Source organism: Hevea brasiliensis, chromosome 5 (assembly GCF_030052815.1).
Source record: "Hevea brasiliensis isolate MT/VB/25A 57/8 chromosome 5, ASM3005281v1, whole genome shotgun sequence".
Classification (NCBI taxonomy): Eukaryota; Viridiplantae; Streptophyta; class Magnoliopsida; order Malpighiales; family Euphorbiaceae; genus Hevea; species Hevea brasiliensis.
This window is the reverse complement of record NC_079497.1, coordinates 15,387,774-15,402,718: the sequence shown is the minus strand read 5'-3', so window position 1 is coordinate 15,402,718 and position 14,945 is coordinate 15,387,774.

The window sequence follows — 14,945 nt, the reverse complement described above, 5'->3', positions numbered from 1 at the left end:
AAGAGGTAACCCATATAAATCTAGATTTCTCAACCAAAACCCGAAATCAAAATCATTCCAAATTTTACAATACACAAATTAAGAACAAAAAATACACATTGCAAAAACATTAACACCATTGCAACACAAAACCACAATACCGAATTCATTTGCTTAGCAAGAACACCTTCAACAAGAGTAATTATATAATACATCCATTATTCCAGCTAGAAGTATTAGTTGGAATGACAAACTAATAATTAGTTGACAAGTGTCTAATATATTTTTTTTGTTTTCTCTTTCTAAAATTATTTGTAACTACTACCCATAACTCAACTTATTGTCATTTTCAGAAATAAAAAAAAAAAAATCTCAACTCGTTATGTCACTTTCTCCATCTAAATGTTAACGGTTTATTGTTATTCCAACAAGGAATCCTAATTGAAATAACCATTGTAGGATATAATTTTCCCTTCAACAAACCCGATCCATCTCATATCTTGAAGAACACTTAAGAACCCTGACCCAGAACACTCAAGAACCCATACCCAAAATACCGAATTTCCTTTCTAAAGCTAAAAACCCTAAATCAAAACATTAACACTATGTTTGGGAGGAGTATAAGGAGTTAGGGTAAGATTTTTTTAAAGTAATATAAGGTAAGACTAGGCTTTTTAATCTTATCTTGTTTGGAAGGAATGTATAATACACTATAAAACCAATTACTGTAACCGACTGAAATTGGTTGCTATTAGTGTGACGCTTCTTACCCGTCTACAGTATAGTTGAGCAAGATGTGCCACATTCGATACCGAAGCACCCTATCTTATCTTGTCATGTATAAATTTAATTTAAACTTCATTTATTCATGTTGTCCATGTTATGGAAAATTTTTTTTCTCACAATTTATTTTTGTGGAGACCCGAACAGAGTCTACTCTGTTTTATTAGCGTTTGGCGAATTTCACTGTTTACCTATTAAAACAATTTCATATCTAACTCATGTTTCCATATGTCATATCATATCATATGTCATCATTTCACATCATTAATGCTCATACAATTTCAAAAAAATATACTTTCTATTCATTCATTCATATAAAATTTATAGACAATAATTTACAATTTATTTACAATATCAAAATGTAATTACATCCTATTTATATAAAATGATAAAAAAGATACAAACAAGATATATATGGGCCCTACTCAAAACTGACTGTAGAGGTGACTAGCAGATCTACACAAATCTCTGTCGGAGCACTAATGCTGTGGTTACTGCGGTTGATCTCTAGTACCTACGCGATGGAAAATCAATGTGCTAAGCATAACGCTTAGTGGTGCATAATTTAAAATAAAATAACTACATAATCAAGAGTAATTAATCTATGTATCATTGCATAAATTTTGGTCCTTTACATATTTATTGAACTTTGGAATAATTAAATTTATCGGGATTTTTTCTATTTATTTCTCTCATAGTTTTTCTTATTAAGTTTATATCAGTACCCAAGTAACCTATAACAGACTATAAAGGCAGGATACACGGGAGTATACTAAGTAGACAGCTATATGTCTACCATGTACACATTTGTCATATCTGGCACCAGGCCAGCGGGCAGGCACTAAAGCCAGAAAATTATATCAGGCACCATAGTCAACGAACAGGCATAAAGCCTGTAGAACAATCATATCAGACAGATATTATCTATCAATGATTATTCATATGGGCAGTACTGCTATCTGTAGTCCCTAATTGGTATATCAATTGATTCAAGCTATATACATAAGTCTAGGTATACATTGGACAATTTAGTGTAGTTATGTAGTCAACAATTTATTTTCGTTAATTTAATATCATGTAACATGTCAATTTAAGAACTTTTCTCAAAATCCAGATTTGGTGTCTTATTTTCTCCTAGCAAATTGGCTAAGATGTGGCCACTGTTTGGCTACACTTCCTTCAAGGAAGTTGTCCTCCTATGTCTTTTCTTTGTTTTCTTTTTTGAATCATGTCATTTGGAGTTTTAGAACTCAAGTTATGGTCAAATAACCAAAATTGGTTCATGGCCACATTCTGGTTCCAGAACCAGGCAAATTCTGGAGTCCATCTTTGTCTAATTATTTGGGCATGTTACAGCCACTTTTAAGCCTAATGTTCTTCATAGGAGTTTTTACCCTATGTCTTAAGATCACTCAAATTTAAGATTTATAATTTTTTAAGTTTTGTAGAATTAATTATAGCAAATTAATTAGCCTGGACTCATATACCCTATGCCTTCAGGATTCCTGGATCAGGTCAGTGGGTTTGTCTCCCATTTTAGGGTTCATACACTCAAAATTTGAGGCAAGTTCCTGAATAAAAGTTGGAGCTCTATTTATTAGGTTTCTAGAAGAATTTGGCTCATCCCAATTGGGGTTTTCTACTAAAAGTTATGGTATAATCACTGTTCTAGGGTCAAGTGGTTAATTGGTTCAATTTCAGGTTTTGGCATGCTGGCTGGACCTAGCCAATTGACCAAATTCTATTTGGTTCTGGGTTTTGGTCAAAATACTAAAATTGTAGTTCTAAGTCTTGTAGAGATTTTAGCTTTGGTTTCACTTCATTTGCAGTTTTGTGGACCAAGTTATGGCATTTTTTCCAAAACTGGTCAGATAGGTTCAAGTTCAGAACTTCAGGTCAGTTTGGTTCAGGACAGAAATGGTGACCTAACTTGTGCTAGCAATTTGGTTAGTTAGGGGCAGAATTAGGCTCTTTGTTTTTTATGAAAAATGCACTCCTATGTCTAACCTTTCCATTGGTTCAAAAATCAGGTCATTCTGACCTTTCTAGAGTAAGTTATGGCCATTTGAACATTTACTATTCATTTGGTCATTTTCCTAAGTCCAGATTAGGGTTGTTCGGATTCAAGTAGTTTTTAGGTCAAGTTGGGATAGTTTTTGGGCATGGTCTCTCATGAAAAATGGGGCATTTTGACCCTATTTTCATTTCCAATTAGCCTCACACCAATTGGAGCAATACAACTCTACTTATGGCTCAATAATCACACAGGACTCATAGGTCCCAAAACCTGCATGGAAATTCAACACTCCCAATAACAATTCTCCCAACTCCCAAACTTCAATTGGCATTCATGGAAATTATAATAGTCAACAATTCATCTGAATATCATCAATTTCAATTCATACACAAAATTCCTAAGGCTAGGTCAAACCCCAACTCAAAAATCACAATCTCATGCAAATCAACATACAACTCACATCTACTTATTCATCAACACCACTAATCACCATTTACATGTATGAATTTATCAAACCCTCATTTTTTCTAAGGCTGCCGAATTCTAGGGTTCTCAAATACTCATCATTTTCTTCAATTTTCTTATCATACCAACTCATTTCAACACGCTTAGCAGGATTAAAGAAGAGAGGTAAGATAAATCTTGCATTAACCTTGTTCAAAAATTTCCCAAGCTTGTAAAACTTCAAGTTCCCTTAAATTCTTGGCTGCCACTAACTTCCTCAAGGTACAAAATCAAGTTTTTGTGAAGGGATGTATGGATTTTAGGGTAAAATGGCATGGGAAATCAAGTTAGAAGAAAAAAAAAATAAATGAGAGGGAGAGCTTCATGGTTCGGCCATGGAAGAGAACAAGGGAAGAAGATGAGCGTTTAATTAATTAAATTTGTCCTTATATAGTCATATTTATCCAAAATAAAATTTATTTATAAATTATGATAATTATAATTTTTGATATTTCTAATAATTCTCTCTGTCCTCTTATTTAATTCCATAAATACTCAATATTTTAAATAGATTATTAAAATTTTATTGTCACTCATTTTAATGAACATTTAGATCAAAAGTCAACTCTAGGTGCCAAATGACCAAAATGGCCTTCATCGGGTTATAATCAAACTTTTTTGGGAATACTGATTAAATCCTTGACTCGATGGTTCCTTTAATTTTTATACTGTCTATTTCATTTTTATTCTGCCTATTTCATTTTATTTTCATCTTATTCTTGGTCCTCAGGCTAGTTTTGAATAGTACTATTCACTGACGGAATGTGGCACTATTCAGAACACAGAAGTCTGGGGTGTTACAATCTTTCCCTTTAAATAAAAATTTCGTCATCGAAATTTACCTGATGTGAAGAGTTGAGGGAACTGCTACCTCATCATCTCCTCGCTCTCCCATGTCGCCTCTTCTATGTTGTGGTGTCTTCACAGAACTTTCACCAGTGTAATTCTCTTGTTTCTGAGTTCTTTAATCTCTCGTGCCAAGATTCTGATTGGTTCTTCTTCATATGTCAAATCAGGTTATACAATTATCTCTTCTACTGAAATGACATGTGAAGGATCTGACTTGTATCTCCTAAGCATTGACACATGGAATACATTGTGGATCTTATCCAGCTCAGGTGGTAAAGTTAGCCTGTAGGCCACTGGACCCACACGTTCAATGACCTCATATGGACCAATAAACCTGGGGCTTAACTTACCCTTCTTGTCAAATCTTAACACTTTCTTCTAAGGCGACACTTTGAGGAACACCTTATCACCAACCTCATACTCTATGTCTTTTCTCTTCAAATCAGCATATGACTTCTGTCTATCTGAGGCGACTTTTAGGTTATTTCTGATGAGCTTCACCTTTCCTCTGTCTGTCTCACCAAGTTTGGGCCCATTACCTTATTCTCACCTAACTCTGTCCAGCATAAGGGAGTCCTACATCTCCTCCCATATAACGCTTCATGCGAAGCCATTTTTATGCTGGCTTGGTAACTATTATTGTAGGCAAATTCTACCAAAGGAAGGTACTTCTCCCAACTTCCTTCAAAATCAATGATGCAACTCTGAAGCATATCCTCCAGTACCTATCACATAATTCATGTCATGTTATTACTATAATTTCTCTAACATCTATAATAAGTTATTGAGTTCTAAGGGTTACCTGAATCACCCGTTCTGACTGTCCATCCATCTCAGGATGAAAAGCTATACTAAAGTGTAGTTGAGTGCCTAACGACTCCTATAGCTTCTTCCAAAATCTCGAAGTAAATCTCAGGTATCGGTCAGATATGATTGATGTTGGCACTCTATATAGCTAGACTATCTCAGCTATGTAGATCTTTGCTAATCTCTCCAGTGAGTAATCAGTTCTAATTGGTAGGAAGTGAGCTGACTTGGTCAATCTATCAACAATCACCCATATAGCATTATGCTTCTTCTATTTCAATGGTAGTCTAGTGAAAAAATCCATGGTGATGCGATCCCATTTCCACTTAGGTATGGATATGGGTTGCAATAACCCTGATGGAACCTGATGCTCAGCCTTAACTTGCTGGCATGTTAAACATTTTGCTACAAAATCACCAATCTCTTTCTTCATTCCAAGCTACCAATAATGTACCTTCAGATTATGATACATCTTTGTACTTCCTGGGTGCATAGCATGGAAGCTAATATGTGCCTCTTTTAGAATATTCTTCTTCAGTTTTTCATCTCCTGGTACACATATTCTGCCTTTGTAGTACAAACACCCATCTTCCTTCAATTCATAGCCAATCTCCTTCCCCTCTTTAACTCTGACCATAATGGTCATCAGCTTTTCATCCAGCTTCTGTACTTCATACATCTACTATAGCAAGCTTGGTTTCACTTGCAACTCAGCCAAAACAACCCCAGATGGAGCTAAGGACAACCGAACATTCAGTGCCCTCAAAGCCATCATGGACTTCCTGCTCAATGCATTAGCCACTATATTTGCCTTCTCAGGGAGATAATCAATCACACAATCATAATCCTTAAGGAATTCAATCCATCTGCTCTATCTCAGATTGAGTTTCTTCTGGGTTGATAAATACTTCAGACTCTTATGATCAGTGTAGATGTAACATTTCTCACCATATAGGTAATGCCTCCATATCTTCAATGCAAATATGATTGCCGCCAATTCTAGATTATGAGTTGGGTAGTTCCTTTCATGTGGCCTTAGCTGTTTAGAAGCATAAGCAACCACTTTTCCTTCTTGTATCAGAACACACCCAAGCCCATTATGAGAGGCATCACTGTAGATCACATAATCTTTTCCTGACTCTGGCTGTGTCAACACTGGAGCTTCTGTAAGCATAGCCTTCAGCTTCTCAAAACTGGCTTGACATTTTTCATTCCAATCAAACTTGGCATTCTTATGCAGTAACTTAGTCAATGGGGCTGCTATAAGGGAGAATCCCTTCACAAATCTCTTATAGTACCCAGCTAACCCCAAGAAGCTTCTGACCTCTGTTACATTTATGGGAGGCTTCCATTCAACTATTGCTTCAATCTTTTTTGGATCTACCCTAATCCCATCTGCTGATATGATGTATCCAAGGAAAGATATCTCATCTAACCAGAAGTCACACTTGGACAGCTTGGCATTTAACTGCTTTTCCTGCAATGTCCGTAGTACTACTCTTAGGTGTTCATCATGCTCCTCCTGGTTCTTAGAATACACCAAAATATCATCTATGAAGACCACTACAAATTGATCCAAGGAGGGATGAAAGATACGGTTCATTAGGTCCATGAGAGCTGCTGGTGCATTCATTAGCCCAAATGGCATCACTAGAAACTCATAGTGTCCATACCGAATCCTGAAGTAGTTTTAGGCACATCTGTCTCTTTTACTCTCAACTGATGATAGCCTAATTTGAGATCTATATTGAAAAATACACCGGCTCCCTTCAGTTGATCAAATTAATCATCCATCCGTGGTAAAGGATAGTTGTTTTTCACAGTCACCTTATTCAGCTGTCGATAGTCTATACAAAGCCGAAGGGTACCATCCTTTTTTCTCATAAATAGCACCGGTTCTCCCCAGGGTGACATACTAGGACATATGAAACCCTTATCTAGTAGCTCCTATAACTGAACTTTCAACTCTCTCAGTTCAATATAGGTTATTCTATATAGAGCAATGGAAATCGGTGCAATACTCGACATAACCTCTATAGCAAACTCCACCTCTTTCTCAATTGGAAAACCTGAAAACTCTTCCAAAAATACATCCAAAAAATCACATACAGTGGAGATGTCTGATAAACTCGGGCTAGTCTTTCTAGTGTCAACCACATGTGTTAAGAAAGCCTCACAGCCCTTCTTTATCAATCTCCTGGTTGCTGTGGTTGATATAATAGTAAAAAGACAACCAGTTCCTGCACCCATAACTGTAATCTCATTCTCATCTGCTGTCTGTAATGAAATCCTCTTCACCCTAAAATCTACCATTGCCTGATGATGTGATAACTAATCCATTCCCAGTATCACATCAAACTCATGGAATGGTAGTTTGATCAAGTCAGTCGAAAACTCATAACCCTGTATCCTCAGAGGACAACCTTTATAGACCTTCTTCACCATGACACTATGGCCTAAAGGGTTTATGACCAATATGTCCTCTTCTAACTCCTCTATCTGTACGCTTTTACTATCCGGTGGTGTGATGCACATATAAGAGTGTATGGAACCAGGATCTATCAAAGCATAAACAGACATGCCATAAAGAGAAAAAGTACCCTCAATGACATCTGCTGTATCTAGCTCCTCTCGAGCTCTCATAGCATAAGCACGGTGTCTTACCCTAGTTTTCTGCCTATCGATAGTCTCTGCAGTAGGCTTCTGTGAGGTACCAGCTGTATCAGGTCTTGCAGGTCTTCTACCCCTCTGTGCTGCTAAGGTAGATCTCTCTGTCTGGGGTGGAGCAGTGGGAGTACTCCTCTATGGACAATCCTTCAAAAAGTGATCCGTGGATCCACATTTGAGGCATCCCCCAGTTAACAATCTACACTCTCCTCGATGGTTCCTCCCACAATGAGTACAGGCTGGTATTGAGGTTGATCCCCATGTAGCTGCACCCAAAGAACTACCAACTAATACACCTGACTGTCCTCCTCTCCTTGGAGCAAATCGAGATCTCTGCTTCTTACCTTGGCCCTAAGTCTGACCCTGAGACCCCTTGGGCTTCTTGCTATCAGTGGCTGTTGAACTAGATTGGCCGGATCTAGAACCCCTCTTACATTGCTTGTCCCTCCTGGACTGCTCCTCATCTCTAACTCTCTCCACATCAAGAGCTGATGCTACTAACAGGGAGAAGTCTGTGAAGTGGTGAGATGTAACTATCAGTCTGATGTTGTCATTTAATCTGTCCTCAAACCTCCTACATCTATCAGCCTCTGTGGGCATTATCTCCTATGCATATCTACTAAGTCTCACAAATTCTCGCTCATATTTAGAGATTGTAAGCTGCCTCTGTTTGAGTGCCAGGAACTCTCTCCTTCTGGCCTCTAGGTACACATGGCTGATATATTTCTTTTTGAATTCTGCCATAAAGAAATCCCAGGTGATCTATGCAGGTTGTACCACTCTCGACACTGTCACCCACCACTGATACACCTCCTCCTGAAGTAGTGCCAGACCACACTCAACTGCTGCTCTGGGGTGTCGTGTAGCTATTGCAATACCCTCTCTGTTCTCTCCAGCCAGTACTCTACGGCAGCTAGATCATCCTCCTTCTTACCCTTAAAATCAACGGACCCATATTTCCACAGTCTCTCTAATGGGGACCTCTAAACAAGCTGTGGCTGTGGAGGTGGTAGTGGTGGTGGCTGTACAGGTGGTGATAGTTGTGGCTGTGGCTATGGAGGTGGAAGTGGCTATGGTTGTGGTATAGCTCCTGTAATTTGACAGAGCATCTGAGTCATCTGCTCTAGGAAGGCCTGCTGTGCTCTCCCCATAGCACCACGTGATGACTCTGCTCTACTACTTCGCTCCCGACTAGGAGCAGGTGCGGGTGCATGAGACTCTACCTCCTCCTCAATCGGTCGAGGAGACCCATGCTCTGAGGGATCAGATGCCATCGATCCTATAAAACAGACAAAGAACAGATCTGTATTAGACTCGACTCCTAATTAAAGGCCCGTGCATGTTATGCACACTATCCACCTAGGTCTAGGACTGCCTAAACCTTTGCTCTGATACCACTAAGTGTGACGCCCCTTACCTGTCTATAGTATAGCCGAGCAAGATGTATCACATTCGGTATCGAAGCACCCTATCTTATCTTGTTATGTATAAATGTAATTTAAACTTCATTTATTCATGTTGTCCATGTTATGGAAAATTTGTTTTTTCTCTCAATTTATTTTTGTGGAGACTCGAACAGAGTCTCCTCTGTTTTATTAGCGTTTGGCGGATTTCACTGTTTACCTATTAAAACAATTTCATAACTAACTCATGTTTTCATATGTCATATCATATCATATGTCATCATTTCATATCATTGATGCTCATACAATTTCAAGAAAATATACTTTCCATTCATTCATTCATATAAAATTTATATACAATAATTTACAATTTATTTACAATATCAAAATGTAATTACATCATATTTATATACAATGAACAAAAAGATACAACACTTTATATACATGGGCCCTACTCAAAATTGACTGCAGAGGTGACTAGCAGATCTACACAAATCTCTATCAGACCACTAATGCTGCAGCTGTTGTGGCTGATCTCCAGTACCTACGTGATGAAAAACCAACGCGCTAAGCATAACGCTTAGTGGTGCATAATTTAAAATAAAATAACTACATAATCAAGAGTAATTAATCTATGTATCATTGCATAAATTTTGGTCCTTTACATATTTATTGAACTTTGGAATAATTAAATTTATAGGGATCTTTTCTATTTATTTCTCTCATATTCTGTCTTATTAAGTTTATATCAATACCCAAGTAACCTATAACAGACTATAAAGGCTGGATACACAGGAGTATGCTAAGTAGATAGCCATATGTCTACCATGTACACATCTGTCATGTCTGGCACCAGGCCAGCGGGCAGGCACTAAAGCCAAAAAATTATACTAGACACCATGGCCAACAGGCAGGCATAAAGCCTGTAGAACAACCATATTAGACAGACATTGTCTATTAATGATTATTCATATGGGCAGTACTGTTATCTGTAGTTTCTCATTGGTATATCAATTGATCCAAGCTATATACATAAGTCTAGGTATACATTGGGCAATTTAGTGCAGTTATGTAGTCAACAATTTATTTTGGTTAATTTCATATCATGTAACAAGTCAATTTAAGAACTTTTCTCAAAATCTAGATTTGGTGTCTTATCTTCTCCTAGCAAATTGGCTAAGATGTGGCCACTGTTTGGCTATACTTCATTTATGGAAGTTGTCACCCTATGTCTTGTCTTTGTTTTCCTTTTTGAATCATGTCATTTGGAGTTTTAGAACTCAAGTTATGGTCAAATAACCAAAACTGGTTCATGGCCACATTCTGATTCCAGAACTAGGTAGATTCTGGAGTCCATCTTTGTCTAATTATTTGGGCATGTTACAGCCACTTTTAATCCTAATGTTCTTCATAGGAGTTGTTACCCTATGTCTTAAGATCACTCAGATTTAAGATTTACCATTTTTTAAGTTTTGTAAATTAATTATAGCAAATTAATTGGCCTGGACTTAGAGACCTTGTGCCTTCAGGATTCCTAGATCAGGTCGGTGGCTTTGTCTCTCATTTTAGGGTTCATACACTCAAAATTTGTGGCAAGTTCCTCAATAAAGGTTTGAGCCCTATTTCTTAAGTTTTCCAAAAAAATTGGCTCATCCCAATTGGGGTTTTCTACTAAAAGTTATGGTATAAAAACTGCTCTGGGGTCAAGTGGTTAATTGGTTCAATTTTAGGTTTTGGCATGCTGGCTAGACCTAACCAATTGACCAAATTCTATTTGGTTTTGGGTTTTTGTCAAAATACCAAAATTGTAGTTCTAAGTCTTGTAGAGGTTTTCGGTTTGATTTCACTGCATTTGCAGTTTTGTGGACCAAGTTATGACATTTTTTCCAAAACTGGTCGGATAGGTTCAAGTCTAGAATTTCAGGTCAGTTTGGTTCTGGACTAAATTGGTGACCTAACTTGTGCTAGCAATTTGGTGAGGTTAGGGGCAGAATTAGGCTTTATGTTCCTCATAAAAAATGCACTCCTATGTCTAACCTTTCCATTGGTTCAAAAATTAGGTCATTTTGACCTTTCTAGAGTAAGTTATGGCCATTTGAACATTTACTATACATTTGGTCATTTTCCTAAGTCCATATTAGGGTTGTTTGGATTCAAGCAGTTTTTAGGTCAAGTTGGGGACAGTTTTTGGGCATGGTCTCTTCATGAAAAATGGGGCATTTTAACCCTAGTTTCATCTCCATTTGGCCTCACACCAATTGGACCAATACAACTCTACTTATGGCATAATAATCACACAGGACTCATAAGTCCCAAAACCTACATGGAAATTCAACACTCCCAATAATAATTCTCCCAACTCCTAAACTTCAATTGGCATTCATGGCATTTCTAATAGTTAGCAATTCATCTCAATATCATCAATTTCAAGTCATACACAAAATTCCCAAGGTTAGGTCAAACCCTAACTCAAAAATCACAATCTCATGCAAATCAACATACAACTCACATCTACTTATTCATCAACACCACTAATCACCATTTATATGCATGAATTTATCAAACCCCCATGTTTCCCAAGGCTATTGAATTCTAGGGTTCTCAAATAGTCATCATTTTCTTCAATTTTCTTATTATACCAACTCATTTTAACATGCTTAGCATGATTAAAGAAGAGAGGTAAGATAAATCTTGCACTAACCTTGTTCAAGAAATTTTCAAGCTTGTAAAACTTCAAGTTCCCTTAAATTCTTGGCTACCACTAACTTCCTCAAGGTACAAAATGAAGTTTTAATGAATGGAGGTATGGATTTTCGAGTAAAATGGCATGGGAAATCAAGTTAAAAGAAAAAAAAAATGAAGGAGAGGGAGAGCTTCATGGTTCGACCTTGGAAGAGAACAAGGGAAGAAGATGAGTGTTTAATTAATGAAATTTGTCTTTATGTAGTCATATTTATCCAAAATAAAATTTACTTATAAATTATGATAATTATAATTTTTAATATTTCTAATAATTCCCTTTATGTCCTCTTATTTAATTCCATAAATACTCAATGTTTTTAATAGATTTTTAAAATTTTATTGTCAGTTATTTTAATAGATATTTAGGTCAAAAGTCAACTCTAAGTGCCAAATGACAAAAATGCCTTTCATCGGGTTATAATCAAACTTTTTCGGTAATATCGATTAAATCCTTGACTTGATGGTTCCTTTAATTTTTATACTATCTATTTCATTTTTATTCTGCCTATTTCATTTTATTTTCATCTTATTCTTGGTCCTCAGACTTGCTTTGAATATTACTATTCACTGACGGAATGTGGCACTATTCAGAGCACAGAAATCTGGGGCGTTACAATTAGCAACCAATTTTACAACTAATTTATGATTCGATTTCTTTTAGTAAAATAGCTAATTTTTAAGAATTTAACAACCGATTCAAGAATTGGTTTTTATTAACAATCAATTTATAATTGGTTGTTAAAATTTTTTGGTAATAGCAACTTATTTATAATTGATTGCTAAATCAATTGCGAATTAATATAAGAAAAACCTTAAATATACGATTAACAATCGATTTTAAAACCGGTTGCTATTAGCAATTGATTAAGAAATTAATTGTTAAAATTTATTGTTAATAGCAATCGATTTTAAAATTAGTTGCTAATAGCAACAAATTTAAGGAATCAATTGCTAAATTAAAAAATTATTTTAATTGACTCTAGAGTTAGCAACCCATTTATAATCGGTTGTAAAAATCGGTTGCTAATAGTAATCAATTGCAATCAGTTGTTAAATCGGTTGTTATTTATAATTGATTCCTTAGCAAACAATTTTTACAACCAATTGCAAATCGGTTGCTAAATTTTTCCCCTAAAAAATTTCTCCATAACTTTTTTTTATTTACAACTGATCTGCATATTAATTACTAATAGCAATCGATTAAAATTTCTCATATATTTTCTTCATCATTTTTTTTCTTATCTATTTTTTTCTTTATCTTTTTCTTTTCCATATATTTTATTCTCTGTCATCTTTTTCTTTCTCATCTATTTTCTTCATTATCTTTTTTCTTCTTCATCATCTTTTTCTTTCTCATTTTTTTATTTAATTGATTTTTCTTTGACATAAAATAAAAGTTTTTATACAAATATATTTTTTATAGTGAATTATTTGTAGTATTAATTTTTAGTAATTTGTTGTTAATATATATATATATATATATATATATATATATATATATATATATATATATATATATATATATATATATGGGGTAATTTTTTTAATAATTTATCTTATAAATATTTTTTATATTTATTTTTTGTTAATATTTCTTATAATAGTTATTATTAGTAAATTTTTTATAATATTTTTATATTAATTTTTCAGTGCTAATATTTCATTAATAATTTATTATTTTAGTAATTTTTAAAAATTTTATTTATTTTGAATTTTTTATTTATTATTTGCAAATTTATTTTTTTAAAATTAGCAACTAACTTTTCGGTTGCTAAATTAATTATTAATTACAACCGATTTATAAAATAGTTGCAAATTTACAAAATTAAAGACATCAAATTTTTTTACAACTAATTATATTTTAGTTATTGTTAGCAACTGATTTTGATTGTTAAATCGGTTGCTACTAGTAACATATAGTTTTTTTTACCAAAAGTTTTTTTTTTAAATTTAATTAATTTAGCAACTAATTTAATTGTCGGTTGTTATTTGTAATCAATTTGGTTATCAATTACTATTTGTCATCAGCCTCTTTGTAACTGATTGAATCGATTGCTAAATCGATTAGTAATCGATTTTAATGAATTAATAACTGATTTAGTCGGTTGCTAATCAATTTTTTTTTTGTAATAGTAGTAAATGGTAGTTTAATAACTTTATATTTTTTGGAGGGAAGGTATGGAAAGGTAAGGTAAAGTATAAAAATTATAAAAATACCCTTATTATGTAAGCAAATGTATTTTAATATTTAAATTGTTCATTACTATTTTTCAAAAATATTTTTACATTAAATACAATTAAAAACATATTAATCATAATAATAATATATTTTTTTTTCTCAATATTGATTATTTAAATTTTTTTTAGATCTTTGCTCATGAAATTCATTTTTCTCGCACAGTTCATTGTATAGTTTAACAGATGTTGTACTTCAACAATAGTAAAATTATGCATGCGGAAGTGAAAGAAAAAGGTAAATGAATAAAATGATCAAATAGGCAATAATATATATGTGAAATGAAAAGTTAGCTTCTGTATTAGCCAACGACCTGTGCTAAATAAGCAATGTTAATAACAGACGAGACAAAATTGATGCTGAAAATTTAGCAATAACAGCAGTTCACGCAACTAGATAAAAAAAAGAAAAAAAAAAGCAAACGTTAAAGAGTTAATTTAGAAAAATATAATAAGGATAATATGAGCAATATAAAAATTATTATTTATTAAAATCTTTAAATCCACAAATTTAGTGGGTTGAAAAGATTGTTTGAGATTTTGAAAATCTCTAAAAACTCGCACAAACCTTACCTCGTTAATCTTACCTCATTAAAGGAACCTTCCTCCAAAACATGTTAACAGTATACATATCACCTTGAAATCCCATATCTTACATTTAAAAATCTCCTCTCAAACATAGTGTAAGACTCAAGTAGAAGAACAAAACACTAACCTGTTTTTTTAATCATTGAATGTTTAATTGTGTAGAGAAATGAAGAGAAATTAAAAAGGAGAAATGAAGAGAAAAGAAAAGAAAAGAAAAGATATATAACTTATTTCATATTGTTTGTATAAATTATTAGAATAAAATAGAAATACAATTTCTTTCTCAAACAAAAAATATGAGAAATGATTATTATACCCTTACAAGCTAAGAAAGGCTTTTAGAAAATTGAGAGCATTAAGTATTTTAATGC